Source organism: Notolepis coatsorum (genome assembly GCF_963971535.1).
Source record: "Notolepis coatsorum genome assembly, chromosome: 3".
NCBI lineage: Eukaryota > Metazoa > Chordata > Actinopteri > Aulopiformes > Paralepididae > Notolepis > Notolepis coatsorum.
The window spans coordinates 156,136,880-156,157,608 of NC_140167.1; the positions used below are offsets into that span (position 1 = coordinate 156,136,880).

A 20,729-nucleotide genomic window follows, 5' to 3' on the forward strand; every position below is an offset into this window, starting at 1 on the left:
TGAATTAATGAAAACTTTATTTAACAGATTGCAGAATGGGTACAATACAGTACGGCTCAATACATACAATTGTTAAGGGGATGCAGACCTGAGAAAGATGTTTGTCTTGTTTCCATCAGGGAATCGGAGCATTTATTAACGTTACATTTTCAACAAGATTGCTGCTAATTAAACACTTCATGGAAACGGGGTAACGTTATGTCGAGTTCATACGTGTACTAGTGTAGTATGAGAGATTTCTCCGGGGCTGGTAACGTTAACCTCATGTCGAGTGGAGAGAGAGAGAGAGAGATTTCTCCGGGGCTGGTAACGTTAACCTCATGTCGAGTGTAGTATTGTATGACCTCGACATAATGTTTAAACGTAATGTTACTCCGTTTCCATGCAGTAATTATAAAGGTAGCCGGCTAGCTAGCATAAGCTAACAGAGGAACGACTAGCAGTAGCTATCTAACGTTAGCTAATAGCTGTAACGTACAACGAATCAGCTGTTGATATTATGCGCCATCAGTAGACAACGTATCATGTATTAAACTAGAGTTAGTGGTTTAATGCTTCAGTCACAGTGACGTTGAAAGAGCAGCTGTCACGAACCTCTTTTATTTCTTTATGGAGATCCACTGCACTGCTCTGCACTGCTCTGTTTACAAACTGAAGACGGCGACTGTGAGGGGGAGGGCTGGAGCAGCCGGAGGGGCAAGCGTGCTCTGAAGAGCGCGTCAACAACTTGCTGTAGAACACTCGCCAGCTGGTACCGATACTGCAGAAAGTATCGGTACTTCGGGAAATGAGTATCGAAGCCGTTTTAAATATTCAGTATCGATATGTATCGATACTTCGATATTTTTGACAACACTAATGCAGGCTATGTATGTGTTTGTATGTGTGTATTGTCAGGGGCGTAGCTGTAGATTCTGGGCCCCATGAAAGAATGTATTTATAGGCCCCCAGTGAATGCGATTCGGATTAGCAGTTTAGCACCTGCACTGTTGGTGGGTGAGCCTAGTAAAGGATGTCGCATTGCGTTCATCTTCAATGAATGGACCAATGCAATAGTCTACCAAAGCCCCCCCTCTCTCTCTATATATCTCACACACACACACACACACACACACACACACACACACACACACACACACACACACACACACACACACACACACACACACACACACACACACACACTTCAGAAACAAACATAGTATCAATGAGAGCATCAATAATACACCTGAGTGATGTCTAGTAAAAAAAAAAAATGTTTGGCCCCCCCCCCAGTGCTGGGCCCTTGGAATCATCCTAAGCTGCCCCCCCCCCCCCAGCTACGCCCCTGTGTATTGTGTATGCAGGCTATGTGTGTGTATGCAGGCTATGTATGTGTTTATGTGTGTGTATGCACTATGCAGGCTATGTATGTGTGTATGCAGTGTGTGTATGTATGTGTTTGTATGTGTGTGTGTTGATTGAGTGGCAATCGGCACAGTGATCTTGGAGCGGCAGGAAGCTCCTCTGCCAATTAGCTGCAGCAGAGTGGAGCTGCTTGGGGGAGAGGGGAGAACCAACCAGCACGCTCCGTCTGCAGGGAGCCACGCTGGGGGCGGGTCTTAATGTGGACCACTGCCCAGCTGGCAGAGAGGCAGCTGATTGTGTGGGAACTGGTCTTTTGGCCGTGTGTAGTGTACAAGCTGCTGCTAGTGGTCCCAGCGTGGCTCTACAAACCACTGAGAGTTCCAGTCATCGCTGTTGTGCTCGGGTCAGTTTGGACATTCTGCACGTCCAGGGCTGGTTCTGGTTTTCCTATAATGCTGGGAGGAAGGGACTGTAGAGAGTATTGCTCTGGCTGTGTATGATGAATATTAATAGACATTGCCATCAATACTACTGGCATCAACATGATCAGAGTAGGACTGGGTCTCTCATCCTACCGTGTGACTCTGCGCTACGTTTAACCTGTTTAACGTCTTCACTCCTTGTTGTTTGAGTTCAACTTTAACGAGATGAGTGTCAGCGGGTTTCAGTATAGCAGCTTCTGTCTGTGTATAATAATAATAATAATAATAATAATAACTTTATTTGTATAGCATACAGAAATTGCAGTTCAAAGTGCTTCACCTTCACCTATACCAGGCAACCACACTACAGAAGGTTAACCCTTTCACAACCATACTACAGACGGTTAATACTTTCACAACCATACTACAGAAGGTTAACCCTTTCACTACCACACTACAGATGGTTAACCCTTTCACAACCATACTACAGAAGGTTAACCCTTTCACTACTACACTAGGTGTGGTAGTGAAAGGTTAACCTTCTGTAGTGTGTAGTGAAAGGGTTAAAGAGACAGGAGCCAGAGCAGCCTGTCAGGCTGGAACCAGGTGCCTTTTCACTGTAAGAAACATGCAAATGTTTGTAAATTACTCTGGGAAACTATCAGCTGTTTTAGGTTGATCTGTCACACTTTGTGAAAAACAAAGCCGTCTGTCATCATCAAACATCATTCTTTCCTTGAAGTTAGAACTGGTGTGTTGAACTGGTGTGTAGAACTGGTGTGTTGAACTGGTGTGTTGAACTGGTGTGTAGAACTGGTGTGTAGAACTGGTGTGTAGAACTGGTGTGTAGAACTGTGCTGAACTGGTGTGTAGAACTGTGCTGAACTGGTGTGTAGCACTGGTGTGTAGCACTGGGGTGTAGAACTGGGGTGTTGAACTGGTGTGTAGAACTGGTGTGTAGAACTGGTGTGTAGAACTGGTGTAGAACTGGTGTGTAGAACTGGTGTGTAGAACTGGTGTATAACTGGTGTGTATAACTGGTGTGTATAACTGGTGTGTATAACTGGTGTGTAGAACTGGTGTGTAGAACTGGTGTATAACTGGTGTGTATAACTGGTGTGTAACTGGTGTGTAGAACTGGTGTGTAGAACTGGTGTGTATAACTGGTGTGTAACTGGTGTGTATAACTGGTGTATAACTGGTGTGTAGAACTGGTGTGTATAACTGGTGTATAACTGGTGTGTCTTCAGTTTAACGTTCTCTGGTTCAGCTGATTCTTAAATCACGTCTTCTGGGGATTCAACAGATAACTTTTTTTGAAAGATTTATTTTGGCGTTTTTTTACAGCTTTTATTGGTCAGACAGAGGAGAGGGAGAACGGGAGAAGATGTGGGGGAGGACATGCGGCAAATCCGTCCGGGAGCGGGAGAGGCGAACCCGGGTCGGCCGCGTAGGTCTGCTACTCCGTATGCGGTGTGCCACTCGGGCGCCCCTAACGGATGACTTTTAAGGTAGCAGTACGTTCTGTTCTCCCCCCTCTGCTGAGCGCTGCTCAGGGCGTTATCTGTGGACAATCATGTGTCCTTTTGAAGCTGCTGGAGCCTGAGAGGAAGGTGCCGCTGCCAGAAGCAACATCTGCAGGACGGGACGGGAGGTCCGCTGGGTTTGATATAGACCCCACCGCGGCTCCTCCACCGAGCTGCAATCTGTTGTTACAGGTTTAGTGGACAGACCAAGTGTCTCTTCTGCCCCCCCCCACACACACCACACACACACACACACACACACACACACACACACACACACACACACACACACACACACACACAGACACACACAGATACACACACACCATACACGCACACATGACACCAGGGGTGGAGCTAAACAGCCACAGTTGCATGGTGAAGGTTTAGATTAGAATGTATACAGTAATTCCAGTCAAAGCAGTGGAACAGCTCTTTAAAAAGGCTTCATATTAGTATTGTTTTCTTTCCACTTATTTTCTGACTCTGTGGTCATGTTTGAACTCTTTCTGACTCTGTGGTCATGTTTTAACTCTTTCTGATTCTGTGGTCATGTTTGAACTCTTTCTGATTCTGTGGTCATGTTTGAACTCTTTCTGACTCTGTGGTCATGTTTGAACTCTTTCTGACTCTGTGGTCATGTTTTAACTCTTTCTGATTCTGTGGTCACGTTTTAACTCTTTCTGACTCTGTGGTCATGTTTTAACTCTTTCTGACTCTGTGGTCATGTTTGAACTCTTTCTGACTCTGTGGTCATGTTTTAACTCTTTCTGATTCTGTGGTCATGTTTGAACTCTTTCTGATTCTGTGGTCATGTTTGAACTCTTTCTGACTCTGTGGTCATGTTTTAACTCTTTCTGATTCTGTGGTCACGTTTTAACTCTTTCTGACTCTGTGGTCATGTTTTAACTCTTTCTGACTCTGTGGTCATGTTTGAACTCTTTCTGACTCTGTGGTCATGTTTTAACTCTTTCTGATTCTGTGGTCATGTTTGAACTCTTTCTGATTCTGTGGTCATGTTTGAACTCTTTCTGACTCTGTGGTCATGTTTTAACTCTTTCTGATTCTGTGGTCACGTTTTAACTCTTTCTGACTCTGTGGTCATGTTTTAACTCTTTCTGACTCTGTGGTCATGTTTTAACTCTTTCTGACTATGTGGTCATGTTTTAACTCTTTCTGATTCTGTGGTCATGTTTTAACTCTTTCTGACTCTGTGGTCATGTTTTAACTCTTTCTGACTCTGTGGTCACGTTTTAACTCTTTCTGATTCTGTGGTCATGTTTTAACTCTTTCTGACTCTGTGGTCATGTTTTAGCTCTTTCTGACTTGCTTTCTGACACCAGCTGTAAAGCAGCTCATATCTGGTCTGTTCTACTAGATTAGAGCCATATGAAATCCGCGTTCACGGAATCGCGGACGGAATCGCGGAATTAACCAATAAAAATGGAATCAACTGCAAAACGTGGAATATTGCAGAATTTGGCCTAATCTGGACTGAAATTTCGTTTTTGGGTGGAACATTTGGTGCACACGCGACCGGGGAGGCGGGGACTCTACAGCGTGTTACACACAACACAGCCGCGGTGCTCAAGCGTCTGGCTGCTTCAGTGTTAACATCGTCAAGAAGCTAAACAATTCCACAATAAGCCCTCAATTCAGAGCAGAACAGTATCCTAATGACTTTTATGCCTCCGGTGATAAGGTGTTTTGCTAATTCTGTCAACGTTCCGTGGACTGGACCCGCAAAAACACTTGCGACACTATTGTGATTAAATAGCTATAACGTTAGGACATGAATGCATGATAGCTTCTAGCTAAATCTAGTGCACCCATCCATTTGTTTAATGCAAACGATTGTCATTATACACTGCCCTTTATAAACTAAATACACTTAAATAGCTATGTAACGTTATAGGACTATAGATGGAAATGATAGCTTCTAGAAGTTCTAGCTAAATCTGGTGCACCCATCCATTTGTTTAATGCAAACGATTGTCATTATACACTGCCCTTTATAATCTAAATAAACTTAAATAGCTATGAAACGTTACAGTACATAGGACTATAGATGGAAATGATAGCTTCTTGCTAAATCTAGTGCACCCATCCATTTGTTTAATGCAAACGATTGTCATTATACACTGCCCTTTATAATCTAAATAAACTTAAATAGCTATGAAACGTTACAGTACATAGGACTATAGATGGAAATGATAGCTTCTTGCTAAATCTAGTGCACTCATCCATTTGTTTAATGCAAACGATTGTCATTATACACTGCCCTTTATAATCTAAATAAACTTAAATAGCTATGAAACGTTACAGTACATAGGACTATAGATGGAAATGATAGCTTCTTGCTAAATCTAGTGCACCCATCCATTTGTTTAATGCAAACGATTGCCATTATACACTGTCCTTTATAAACGAAATAAACTAAACTAAAGGTGCCTAAATTATGCATTACTATATTTCATCACAATATAATAGATATAGCTAGGTTACTGACATTGTCATTGTGATAATGTCAGTAGTAGCTAGCTGTATCTATTGTTTACACTTGAAATATGTATTTTTATTTTGTCACAATATTAATTTAAAAATATTGTGTAAAATTGAACTGTATTTCTGAGTTGCAGCACTTAAAAACATTAAATGGACTGTTATATCTTATTCAATTGTGGACATTTATTCATTCCCACTTATTAGACAATATTTCTGATGGTAAAATGAGCATAAAAAGCAAAATACAGAATTCTGAAATATTAAAACGGAAAAAATGGAATTTGGGAAAAAATTAAATGGAATTTGGAAAATAATTAAACGGATTTCATATGGCTCTATACTAGATGTAGTTTGTGTGTTAATATCAACTAAATGATTGACTGTAAAGCAGCTCATATCTGGTCTGTTCTCAAGTTCAAGTTCCTCAAGTTCTACTAGTTTGTGTGGCTGCTTGTCCATACGTTCCATATGTTTTTGTGTTTATGGAATCAGTTAGATTCTGACGTGGTGTTTGTAGGGAACTGTCAAAATATTAAGAAGAAAAAAAGAAAAGAGAACCTTAATTATGGACGTCGCTGTAGAGGAACAGATGTTTTTGAAAGGAAACAGGCTGTGGACGGAGTAAAGTGGTTTCGTAAAATGGTGCTGGGAAGTTTGAACGTTTGCTACTGGAGATTGTCGCTCCACTTCTTTGGTCTCTGGGAGATTCGTACGATGCAAGGCCTCATGTTTGCAGTAGTTAGTGTTAGTGTTAGTGTCAATGGTGTTAGGTTAGGGATATTGTTAGTGTTAGGGTTAGTGTTAGTGTCAGGGTTAGGGTTAGTGTTAGTGTCAATGGTGTTAGGTTAGGGATATTGTTAGGGTTAGTGTCAGGGTTAGGGTTAGTGTCAGGGTTAGTCTTAGGTTATGGATATTGTTAGTGTTAGGGTTATTTTTAGTGTTAGGTTTAGGTTAGGGATATTGTTAGTGTTAGGTTAGGGATATTGTTAGTGTTAGGAGCAGGAGGAGGAGGAAGAGGAGGGGGAGGAGGAAGAGGAAGGGACAGGTGATTATTTCTCCTCTTTGTTTAGAGTTCCTCAGTATTGGAGAGATGCTGGTCTCAGATGACAGTATTACAGGGTTACAGTTTGTTATTATCTGTAATGATCCGTTTTGTTTTGGTCAGAGTTGAGCCCCTGGCTGTCAGGAGTGTTGTTGAGCTGAGCCTAACAGTGCTGGTGTCTGCCTACTGGTTAACATAGTGGTTAACATACTGGTTAATCTACTGGTTAACATACTGGTTAATCTACTGGTTAACATACTGGTTAATTTACTGGTTAATTAAACATACTGGTTAATCTACTGGTTAACATACTGGTTAACATACTGGTTAATCTACTGGTTAACATACTGGTTAATCTACTGGTTAATCTACTGGTTAACATACTGTCTTAATTAGCATATCCAGTTTTGCGCTAACTATAGGGGCTATGCTATAGGGGCTAGGCTATAGGGGATACTCTATAGGGGCTAGGTTATAGGGGCTACTCTATAGGGCAGGGGTCAGCAACCTTTACTATCAAAAGAGCCACTTTTCCCCCGTCCCACAAAATAAAATGCTCAGGGAGCCGCACAACCTATTTACCCTTAAATGAAGATAACACAGTGTATAACATTTTATATATCCCCAAGCATACCCCACATTTAGCATAAAACGGCTGACAATTGCATACCCAAAGTCATTTGCGATTTATTATACTTTATACTTATAGCACACAGTTTGTTGCATTAATGGGATTATAAAGCAACAAAAAGAAAAATGTTGACTTTTTAATTGCTGTTTTTACCTGTTATAACAAAGGAAAACCTCAAACCCTTATGAAGTGGAGAAAAAATACTGGCTGTGTAGACCTATTTTTTAATAAAAAACAGAAGAGGAGACAAAACACTGGTGTCTGTAGACCAACTTTGAAATAAAACCCTGAACTATTCAGGTATATTTGGTCCTTCCCTTATTTGTGGAACATTTATAAAATAAAAGTAGTCCACTTTGAAAAAAGACTACCATGTGTACTGTAGACCTACTTTGAAATAAAACACAGAAAAGGAGAAAAAACACTTGCATCTGTAAACCTACTTTCAAATAAAACCCTGAACTATGCAGCTCTATTAGAGTCCTTCCCTTATTTGTGGAAAATCTATAAAATAAAAAGTAAATTTTTTCGTTGTTCGCAAATTTCGCACCACATATCAGGCATACAGGTAAGCCTTTTGTTGACTAAATATCAGAGTTATTTTTTTTGGGCCAGGGAGCCGCAGCTGATTGGCTAAAGAGCCGTATGCGGCCTCGAGGCAGCAGGTTGCCGACCACTGCTATAGGGGCTAGGTTATAGGGGCTACTCTATAGGGGATAGTCTATAGGGGCTAGGCTATAGAGGCTAGGATATAGGGGCTAGGCTATAAAGGGCTAGGTTATAGGGGCTAGGCTATAGGGGCTAGGCTATAGGGGCTAGGTTATAGGGGCTAGGCTATAGGGGCTAGGTTATAGGGGCTAGGCTATTATAGGGGCTAGGTTATAGGGGCTAGGTTATAGGGGCTAGGGAGGACTAGGTGAGTTCACATCTAACATGGTTTGGAACATCACTGCACTGAGCTACATCGACTAAGGACTGCAGGGTCATGTATCAGGGATGTTGGTCAATGGAAGAAATCAGATTATAACGACTGAAAGGATTAGGCGACTGAACGCATGTATCAGGGTGTTGGTCAATGGAAGAAATCAGATTATAACGACTGAAAGGATTAGGCGACTGAACGTTGGCTTTAGTGTTCATTCATTTCTTCAAAGAGATTTCCTGGATTCAAACGTCAACATCTGAGGTGTTTTCCAACCGGCCTCCCGGCTCCTGTTGTAGGGAGAATAATATAGATGAAGTGTTGTCATCATTTAGAAAAAAACTAAAACAAAAATGAAGCTCCGGTTCCTTTTTATTATTAAGAATGGTGTTTTCCTTCCTGTTTACCGGTGATTCTGTTGTTTACCGGTGATTCTGTTGTTGTTTGTAGTTGTTTGTAGGCTGAAGTAGGAGAATGCACTGAAGCTGGGGACGGCGCCTGTGCTACACGTTGGCTAGTTTTGGCGATTTTCTTTGCATCTTAAATTCCAAACGCCCTACTTTATCAGAGAGAGAGGTGAATATTAATAATAATAATACACTTTATTTGTATAGCACCTTTCATACAAGAATTGCAGCTCAAAGTGCTTCACAACAGAAAAAGACAAACGCATAAAATCACAGTTTTCACATTAGGATCTAACATCCCAATAGGCCACCTAGTTTATGGGTTGATTCAGTTTTAAAAATAGACTATAGTAAAATAGTGCAATAGTGCAGTGCAATAAAATAGTAGAATATCAAAAGGCTATGGTGAAGAGGTAAATGTTTAGCTTATTTAAAAACATATTGAAGTAAAAACTTTTTTACCCAGGGACAAAAATCAACATATTCAGTTTCCACATCAATGTAAATGTGCCATAATTAGCTAATGAGCTAGTTTTCATCTGTAGTCCCTGCCTACCCTGCATGTCTAGAGATCTAGCTTCCCCAATGTCCATAGGTAGTGTGTTCCATAACGTTGGTGCATATCGTTTTCGAAGGCTGCGTCCCCGATTCTCTTTTTTTTATCAACTTTTTCTCCCATTTTTCTATATTTTCTCCCATCCCAATTTCGTATCATCCAATTCAACCCTCCCCTGTCACGAACGCTGTTTCTTGCCTCCCACAAGCCGGCTGCAATGTGGACTAAGTCATACATAGCACAAGTCCCCTCCGGTACTTGAGGTAACAGCAGTCGCATCTTTTCACCTGCGCAGCTCGATCTCTCAGTGGCGAGGAGTAACGCGTGGGAGGCTCACGCTGCCCCAGACACTTCCTGATTCTACTGCGCAGGCGCACCAACCGACCTGTAGGAGTCGCTGTCCACAACGCCCGATCCCCACCCATCAGTTTCCCACCCCCTAATACGGCCAATGTGTATTAGTACGGACGACCAGCTAAACTGAAAGCAATGTGGAGCGCTGGGCTCGAACAGGCGAGCCCAGCGGCTCCGCATTCGTGGCGAGCGCCTTGCCCACTATGCCACGTAGCCGCCCGCGTCCCCGATTCTCTTTAGGCTGTGGTTTGGAACCTTCAATAGACCCGTAGTAGATGATTGCAATATTCTAGAAGGCACATATTAGAAGTCCTCATTCAAGGTAAATCATCATTCAAGGTAAATCAAGGGGGCGATCCTTTAACCCTTTCACTGCCACACTACAGAAGGTTAACCCTTTACTATCACACTACAGACGGTTAACTGTCTGTAGTGTGATAGTAAAGGGTTAACCTTCTGTGGTGCGGCAGTGAAAGGGTTAACCCTTTTTCGTGTGGCAGTGAAAGGGTTAATAACCCGCTCAGTCGTCCCCATAACCGCAGGACAACTGGAGGAAGCCGGACGTCCTTATTTGGGCAGAACCGTCACAGCACCTTCCTGGACCTACTGGCTCCTATTATAAACATCCAGCTTGAAGCCATGATTTCAGTTCAATCATAACCCACTCCATTCCTCCTTTTATTGGGAGTTGCGACATGGACTCCACCTCTGTCTGCAGTCACACTCTTTCACAACCGAAACATCTGGACCGTCCTCCCTCCCTCTCTCCCCGCACCGGGGCTGCCTTGCTTTGTTTGGACAGCGTCCTGCTGATCCACTCGAGAGACACGTCTGGTCTTTTGGACGGGGGAGTCTCGAGCATGTCGTCCTACATCCAGGTCCGACGTGTGAAGAAACGGGCAGCATATGTTTTAAAAAAGAAAATTTATAGAGAGGTTATGAAGTGTTTTTATCCCAGATTTAGCCTAGGTCGCTTTCACACAGGGGCTGTTTGGTCCGGACTTTCGGACCAGAATTCGATAGTCCGGTTTTTCGGGTTTGTGTGAATGCGCGTAGAACTCGGTCCGCCTGAAAACGTAGGTCTCGGTTCGGCTTCATCGAACCAAACGCGCACCAAATGTTGGAAGTGCTTATTATTACCACTGCTCGCAGCATTCACTGCAATTCTGCAAAACAAGCACACTGCATATATCTCTCTATCTATCTATATATCTATATACTGTGCATCTTGGGAAGAAGGAAGAAAAAACGCGGCTTATTATTATTACCGAGGCGCACGGCATTCACTGCAAATAAAAACAACTCATAAAAACAACGTGGTGTACAAGTTGTTTAGCGAGAGGATGGTGGTAACATTATTACCACTGCTCGCAGCATTCAATGCAAAACAAGCACACTGCATCTATCTCTCTATCTATCTATCTATCTATATATCTAACTGTGCATCTTGGGAAGAAGGAAGAAAAACGCAGCTTATTATATTGTTATTATTATATATATATAACAACGTGGTGTACAAGTTGTTTAGCGAGAGGATGGTGGTAATCGGCTTCAATAGAACAACTCGTCTCCGCTGATCTGAGGGCTCGCAGTCGACACACACACACACGCACGCACGCGCGCACACACGGGCTCGCAGCCACACACACATTTCCACTGTCCAATAGACGAGCGCCCTTTTCGACCGCGTGACATTGTTCAGATAGTTTGGTGCGCCTCACAGATTTTAGTGTGAACGTAGGCGAACCAAATGAAGAATGCAACAATGTTGCAACTTCACCACCAGAACCGCACCGAGTCCACCAAAACGATATGTGAAAGCGACCTAGTGGTTACACCTCGAGTTATGCGGTGGAAATCATATGGCTTGTCATTCTTTTGGCAGCTGCTCGGAAGATGAGTCACTGGGTGTCAAGTGGCTGTGGGCGGCTTAATGTGGGGAGAGACGTGCTGTTCTGTATCTCTGTAAGGGGAGACTAAAGACTGTTCTCACTGACCGTCGTTGACACGCCTCGCAGATGGAATTCAGTCGGAATGTGACTTGGAGTAAAAAAAAAAGCCAAGACAAGCATTAGATAACTCGACATTCGTCCCGTCGTTCCACCGGACGGCTTCAACAAACGCTGCTGTTCTGTCCTTAACTAGCAGGCTGCTGCTGCGCTCCGATTGGCCCCCGTCGGGGGGTGGGGGGGTCGCAGGGATTAGGCAGCTAATCTGAGGACAGACGAGGGACACCTGTGTGCCCCCGAGGATTATGGGACGCACGCTTCCCTAATGAGGGGAGGACACTTGGCTTGGCTAGCACACACACACACACACACACACACACACACACACACACACACACACACACACACACACACACACACACACACACACACACACATACACAAATAAGTGGGCAGCCCACTCACAACCCGCTGGCTCTATAAATGTGTGCACAAGTGGCTCCCTAACCCCCGCATGGATATGAAAGCTTTAGATTGTTATGGATATGAATCCACCGCAGGCCACTTGGTGTCTCGTAGTCGTATCCCTCTCTCTCTCCCCGCGGACGGTACAGCGGTACAGGAATCATACAGAGCTGGACCGCAGCCAGACCGTGTGGAGATTACTGCCGGGCCGCAAACTGCTGTCACTCATGTCATGTGAGTGTGATACATGCAGCACAGTAGCTGCAACAACCTGTGGTTTTAATAGAGCTCTGTCTAGGATATTAGATCTCTGTGTACAACTCAGACACTGCTATCATATACTGTGTATCGTAGCCTTCAGATACCCTCATTGTATCTCTGTGATTGCCCTAAAGGCAGACGGTAATACAGCCCATAGACTCGTGAGACACTGGTGGGTGGTGGTCTGTGATAGTGTACTGGTGGAACTGTTTTTTTCTTTTTTCTTTTTTGCTTTATTCAATCAATTGTATTACAAAATATATATGCGTTAATTTGTTACATTTTGTTTCACTAAATTAGTAAAGTAATGTTTTAAGTCAAGCCTGATGTTGCCTTGCACAAAATAATGATCCCAGTCTCTTCCACACAGTGAGGCATACAGTTTATTAATTGAACAATGGGTATCGGATCGGTACTCTGTATCGGGACTGAAAAGGTCGAATCGGTGCATCCCTAGTTAAGATGTCTTTAGATCAGATGTCTTCTGGTTCCGATGTCTTCTAGTTCAGATGTCTTCTAGTTCAGATGCCTTCTGGTTCAGATGTCTTCTGGTTCCATGCAGTTTTGAACAAACATGTGATTATTATAATTTTTGTATCTTGGGAGTTGCGTACATCGGATATATCCCATCGCCACGCCCCCTTTTAGCCAACTGGCATGAACACACACACACACACACACACACACACACACACACACACACACACACACACACACACACACACACACACACACACACACACACACTAACTATACTCTGGCCCCTGACATATAGGTGTCGGAGTGACCCACCTGTATCCCTACTACAGGCTATGACTGGTGCTGATACAGCAGGGAGAACATTGCACCCCGAGGGGATTAATAAAGGAACATCTTAACCAATCAGTCATATCCGGAATATTGAGCAACTATGGGATGAGTCTGAACCCCTGCTGTAGTCAGAGCTGCTTTCTCTTGTTGTGGCACGCTGACTGGAGCGCGAGCAGAGCCCTGGTCTGAGGACACAGCAGTCACCATTTCAAAGGGAGTTTGTTCACTTTGTGACACAATAGCCAAACAAATGCACTAGCCATCAATATCCTATGCCAAATGATTAGGGCCTATTATATAAAAAAATAAATATAAATAAATAACTGTATTTATCAATTAACAAGTCCGAGTCCTCGTCTGCACCTTCCGAGCCCGAATGCAGTCAATGCTAGAGTCCGAGTAATCGGTGCTCACGTCCAAGTTGAGTCACAAGTTCTGAAAATCAGTCCATGACTCGAGTACTACAACACCGCTACAATATACTGTTCTACAACAAGTGTCGTCCATAAATGCTTAGACACAGGCCTATGGGACACTTCATAGGTCAACTTGTGGTCTCTGCTGCATCTATTCTGCTCCGTGGCAACAGATGGAAACACACATGGCAACAACAACAACACCAAAGAGGAAGCGGGCCTACAGCCTGAGCTCTGTTCGCTCTTCTAACCAGCTGCACAGTGAAGGACGTTCCTCCTGGGAGCTGTGGAGGCTGGGTGGAGAGAGGGGTGGGGTAGGAGAGACCTCCTGGGAGGTGTGGAGGCTGGGTGGAGAGAGGGGTGGGGTGGGAGAGACCTCCTGGGAGGTGTGGAGGCTGGGTGGAGAGAGGGGTGGGGTAGGAGAGACCTCCTGGGAGGTGTGGAGGCTGGGTGGAGAGAGGGGTGGGGTGGGAGAGACCTCCTGGGAGGTGTGGAGGCTGGGTGGAGAGAGGGGTGGGGTGGGAGAGACCTCCTGGGAGGTGTGGAGGCTGGGTGGAGAGAGGGGTGGGGTGGGAGAGACCTCCTGGGAGGTGTGGAGGCTGGGTGGAGAGAGGGGTGGGGTGGGAGAGACCTCCTGGGAGGTGTGGAGGCTGGGTGGAGAGAGGGGTGGAGGCTGGGTGGAGAGAGGGGTGGAGAGAGGTGGTGGCTGAGTGGAGAGAGGGGTGGAGGCTGGGTGGAGAGAGGGGTGGAGAGAGGGTGGGGTGGGAGAGGGCTCTGAGATGACTGTCAACTAGGGCTGTACCAAATGTATTTTTCTTTTTCTTTTAAGCTTCTATTGAAGTTTTCGAACGAAGCTTCGAATGTCTGTCGTCATATTTTCTGAGGTAATCATAAAAAAAAAATATATATATATACAGTATATATATTTTTGAATATCCTCAAACAAAATCCTCAATTTGAATAAAGTGATTATTCTGATTAAATTAGTCTTGATGGAGCGCCAAGCGGATGCAGATAGGCTACATCATTTATGATAAATGTTTTATTTGAATTTTTATGATGAGTCATATACTATAATAGTATAATATTAGTGTAGCTTAATTTTATCTGCAACTGTGAAGAAAAACCCCATTGGTTTAAACAGAAGGAATAGACACATACATTTTATTTTTTTTATTATTATTCTAATGTTGATTTAGAATTCAAGTCCAAGTTTAATAGTTGTCACAATAAAATACATGTACTTTACGGTGAAATTATTTTTGTTCTGTATGAGCCCCTGAGAGTGTGCTTCATACAGTAAAAAAAAAAGTAAGTAAAAAAAAAAAGAAAAAAAAAATTAAGTAATGTCAACGTTATGAATGAAGCTTCGAACTATTCGGTACAGCCCTACCGTCAACAACCTCAGACTTCCTGGGAGGTGTGGAGAGGGAGGTGGGTGGGAGAGGGAGGTGTGGAGAGGGAGGTGGGTGGGAGAGGGAGGTGTGGAGAGGGAGGTGGGTGGGAGAGGGAGGTGGGTGGAGAGAGGGCTCTGAGATGACCGTCAACAACTGTTTTCTCCTTCTTACATGACATGGGGCCTACTGGCTAATGAGAGGCTAACTGGATGGACTCATCAAGGCTCCTATTCTGGGCAGGTGTGGCTAAATCAATGTCCTTAGCGTCTATTTTAAGTTTGAAGCTGTGCTTTGCGGTCGTTACGTAGTTAGTAGAGGCCGCTGTATTGTTATGACTCCTGAGATGACTCATGCCCGCTCTATTTTGGTGGTTTTAAAACAAACTGCATTGACTCTCCTTTGGTTCCTGCTATTTCTGAGTTACCCCGATCTGGGCAGAACAGCGAGATCAAATCGATATCTTTTAGCATCTATTTCAGTTTTTAAGCCATACTTTGTCGCCGGTATGTAAGTCTGGAAGCCGCTGTATTGATTAACCGACTGAATGAATGTCGTCGTACACCGCGATGTGCGGAATGACTGAAAGTAAACAAAAATGTTCTCATGCACATATTTCAAGTTTCGAGTTTGTTTATGAATTACGTTTGTGTTTTATTACACGTATATATATGTACATACATACAACTATTTCGCCTGTTTTATTCTCCACCCATCGATCATTCATAGCAACACTACTATCACCGACATCCAAGAAGGGGGATCCCCTCTTGAATGGCCCTCTAAGGTTTCTCTCCTCCACATTGCCTGTGGTGCTTTTTTCCTATTGCTAGGGTTTTAGTGAGTTTTTCCTTACCTTCGCTGGGGTATGTCTGGGAGTGTTGTTTTGGTATTTCATGATGGGTTTTTTGTTCTTGATTTATTGTGATGTTTCTTCTTGACTTGTTTAAAGAAGACTTGTCCAACCCATGGGGACATTAACGTGTGATTGCGGGCTTTACAAATACATTTGATTTGATTTTCAGTATCACGGACGGCGTGTGACTTGGACTCGTGGGTTTGGTCCATGTGCCCACATGGGAGGCAGGTTTATTGATCTCTCTCAGACTGTTGCTCATTAAATATGGAACAGCAAGTTGTTTCCCCCCCCCCCCCTCATAAGCCCTAATTCTCAGCGGTCCATCCGTCACCACACTATACATCCTCAAACCCCTTTGTTATAAAAAGACCAGACGAGGAACGTATGGCCTTGGGGGTTTCGGGGTCAGTCCAGTCCATATTCGACACAGGACGCTCTGAAGCCTTTTTGGAGTTTCTCTTCTTTCCCCATTATGTGTACCCGGGACCGTTAACCGTCTCTAGCCCGACTGGATGCGCTACTTTCCTGCTCAGTGACTGTGACCGAGTTGTTTAAAGAGAAAAGAAACAGCGCTGTGTGTAGCAGTGCATGAATGGTGCATGAGACGGCGGGGCCAGAGGCTCCACGAGGCTGTTCCTGCCTCAGTTATTAGTCTGAAAGGTCGTGGGACGATGCGGAGGCTGCTGGTTTATTTAGGTGTGCTTCATTCAGAGCATTGTGGAGCGCTGTGTGTGTGTGTTCCTTCTTACTACAGCGTTGGAGCCTTTTTGAGTGTTGCATGAGAAATATTGTATTAGCTGTTAGTTCTTTCTTCAACCGAAGACAGATTCGTCCAGTAGTCACAGGATTCTGTCGACCAAATCCATGTGTTGATGTTATCGACAGATCTGTGTTTACACAGTATATTGAGTATAACTATTATATATATGATATAAACAGTATATTGAGTATACCGATTATATATGATGTATACAGTATATTGAGTATAACGATGATATAAACAGTAAATTGAGTATAACGATTTATATATGATATAAACAGTATAGTGGTGAATTATTGTTGTACAACAGGACTTCACTGCTGTCTTTAGTCCATGTGTCCCTGTCATATTCTCTATTGTAGCACTTATTATTACTTTGGCAGTTATTAATCAGTCAGATGTGGTCTGATTGTGTACTAGTTAGGGTGGTCTGAGTGTGTACTACATTTACATTTACATTTAGTCATTTAGCGGACGTTTTTATCCAAAGCGACTTACAAGTTCTGTACGACAAGTCATCAGGAAGGGCACAACTCTAGTGTGTACTAGTTAGGGTGGTCGAAAGAGAGTCAGGTGTGTCTGAAAAGCTGCCTCCCTCCCTTCACCAGTCACCACTAACACCCCATTAAACACACACACACACACACACACACACACACACACACACACACACACACACACACACACACACACACACACACACACACACACACACACACACACACACACACACACACACACACACACACACACACTCAGACACACACTCAGACACACACACTCAGAGAGAGCACGGTTGTAGACATTGAGAGAACCTGAACTCTGGGTTGAGTCGCCGTCACAGTTCATTAGCGGAACATGAAGGCTGTTAGCAGCAGCTCTTAGGCGCTTTAGGTGGACGACTCACCAGACATGGAGACATGAAGCCTCACCAGACATAGCCCCTTTCGGGACTGTGATGCACAGAGTGACTCGCCTCCATTCCCTTATACCTCCATTGAAAAATCCTACAATTAAGTCCGTCTCACTTTTCTCTATCAAAAACGCTTGGTGTACAGGTGTCACAAATATTTTTCAAAGGTACTCACAGTTGCATGAGGGTTTCGGACAGACAAACGCTAGGGTTTGAAAGCTCAGCGTTGCTAATAAACATTTGAAATATTTTTTAGAAACGGATCAACTGCTTTATTTCCGGCTTTGGGTGCCTGATGCGCCTGCGCTGTGATCACGTTTTGAGCCATGCCAGTTTCTAAAAAATATTTAAAATGTTTATTAGCAACGCCGAGCTTTCAAACCCTAGCATTTGTCTGTATGAAACCCTTGTGCAACTGTGAGTACCTTTGAAATTTCTTTGCGACACCTGTACGCCAAGCGGTTTGATAGAGAAAAGCGAGACAGACTTAATTGTAGGATTTTTCAATGGAGGTATAAGGGACGGTGTATTCACTTGGTGCATTGCAGTCCCGAAAGGGGCTACACCAGACATGAAGACATGAGGCCTCACCACCGAGCAGCCGGTCTGCAGGAGCACAGGGCTTGAGGAGGGTGAGGATGGTGAGGAGGGTGAGGAAGGTGAGGACGGTGAGAGGGTGAGGATGGTGAGGAGGGTGAGGAGGGTGAGGAGGGTGAGGACAGTGAGGACGGTGAGGAGGGTGAGAGGGTGAGGACGGTGACGTCACCAAGCCCATCTGTCTCCATGCCGACGGGCCTCTGGCCTCCAAACACAGCGAGGCAGCCGGCCCAGACACGACTTACTTACTTAATGCTTGATTAATGCTTTACTCTACGCTTAATGTGAGCCTGTCATCCAATTAATGTAACGGTTCTGCCTGTCAGCGCTTGGTGTGCTGTACCTAATAAACCCAGACTGTTTGTGGTTTACAGGCATCTTTACTGCGCCTGGGTTGTGAGGTGCGGAGTCTAGTGTGTTTTTAGGGGTAAGTGAGGGGATAGAAGCACTGGTCGTCTGGCAGGGTTGTAGTCGAGTCCGAGTCGAGTCCCCAGTGTTCGAGTCCATGTCCTAGGCACCAAAGAAGAGCCTGAGTCGAGTCCGAGTCGAGTCCCCATTATCCTAGTCCGAGTCTGAGACCCAAGTCACCAAGGTTGAGTCCACTCCACTCTGGCAGTCAAAGAGCTGACATACAAATCAAAAAAGGTCTACATTAAACATAAATGACACAGCGGTCACCGTTTTAAAGGGAGTTTATTTACTTTGTGACACAATAGTCAAACAAATGCACTCGCCATCGATATCTTATGCCAAATGATTAGGGCCTATTACACTTATTTCTTTTAATATAAATAACTGTATTTATCAATTAACACGTCTTGAGTCCTCGTCTGCACCTTCCGAGTCCGAATGCAGTCAATGCTCGAGTCCAATTCATCAGTGCTCAAGCCGAGTCCTGAAAATCAGTCCAGGACTCGAGCACTACAACACTGTCGTCTGGTTAGCAGACTGAGAAGAAAGAAGTGCTGGTTCTGGGAAGAAAGGGGATAGAAGCGCTGGTCATCTGGTTCTGGGAGGAAAGAGGATAGAAGCGCTGGTCGTCTGGTTCTGGGAAGAAAGGGGATAGAAGCGCTGGTCATCTGGTTCTGGGAGGAAAGAGGATAGAAGCGCTGGTCGTCTGGTTCTGGGAAGAAAGGGGATAGAAGCGCTGGTCATCTGGTTCTGGGAGGAAAGAGGATAGAAGCGCTGGTCGTCTGGTTCTGGGAAGAAAGGGGATAGAAGCGCTGGTCATCTGGTTCTGGGAGGAAAGAGGATAGAAGCGCTGGTCGTCTGGTTCTGGGAAGAAAGGGGATAGAAGCGCTGGTCATCTGGTTCTGGGAGGAAAGAGGATAGAAGCGCTGGTCGTCTGGTTCTGGGAAGAAAGGGGATAGAAGCGCTGGTCATCTGGTTCTGGGAGGAAAGAGGATAGAAGCGCTGGTCGTCTGGTTCTGGGAAGAAAGGGGATAGAAGCGCTGGTCATCTGGTTCTGGGAGGAAAGAGGATAGAAGCGCTGGTCGTCTGGTTCTGGGAAGAAAGGGGATAGAAGCGCTGGTCATCTGGTTCTGGGAGGAAAGAGGATAGAAGCGCTGGTCGTCTGGTTCTGGGAGGAAAGAGGATAGAAGCGCTGGTGGTCTGGTTCTGGGAGGAAAGAGGATAGACGCGTTGGTCGTCTGGTTCTGGGAGGAAAGGGGATAGAAGCGCTGGTGGGTCTGGTTCTGGGAGGAAAGGGGATAGAAGCGCTGGTGGTCTGGTTCTGGTGAAGAAAGAGGATAGAATCGCTGGTGGTCTGGTTCTGGGAAGAAAGGGGATAGAAGCGCTGGTCATCTGGTTCTGGGAGGAAAGAGGATAGAATCGCTGGTGGTCTGGTTCTGGGAAGAAATGGGATAGAAGCGCTGGTCATCTGGTTCTGGGAGGAAAGAGGATAGAAGCGCTGGTCGTCTGGTTCTGGGAGGAAAGAGGATAGAAGCGCTGGTCGTCTGGTTCTGGGAGGAAAGAGGATAGAAGCGTTGGTCGTCTGGTTCTGGGAGGAAAGGGGATAGAAGCGCTGGTGGTCTGGTTCTGGGAGGAAAGGGGATAGAAGCGCTGGTGGTCTGGTTCTGGGAGGAAAGGGGATAGAAGCGCTGGTGTTCTGGTGAAGAAAGGGGATAGAAGAGCTGGTGGTCTGGTTCTGGTGAAGAAAGGGGATAGAAGCGCTGGTCGTCTGGTTCTGGGAGGAAAGGGGATAGAAGAGCTGGTGGTCTGGTTCTGGTGAAGAAAGGGGATAGAAGAGCTGGTGGTCTGGTTCTGGTGAAGAAAGAGGATAGAAGAGCTGGTGGTCTGGTTAGCCGCCAGACTGAGTCAATAGAAGCCTTGCAGACTCAGCACACAGTGGTCTGAAGAGCTTGCTGTCCTCCTGAATACTAATGTCGTGTCCTGCTCCCTCCAGGGGGGAGACCAGGAGTTACTCAGGACAACAGGCCACTACCAGGGCTATCGATACGGAACAGACGATCATCAGTATTTATTTTACCTATCGGTGACGGAACAGACGATCATCCGTATTGATTTAACTTATCTGTGACGGAACAGACGATACCTATCGCCGTGACGGAACAGACGATCATCCGTATTGATG

At 44.8% G+C, this 20,729-nt stretch overlaps 1 protein-coding gene across 1 annotated transcript in view; it reads left to right on the plus strand.

Annotated features, from left to right (window-relative positions):
- Positions 1-20,729, plus strand: part of fmnl2a (formin-like 2a) — a 286,333-nt gene that overhangs the window by 14,921 nt on the left and 250,683 nt on the right.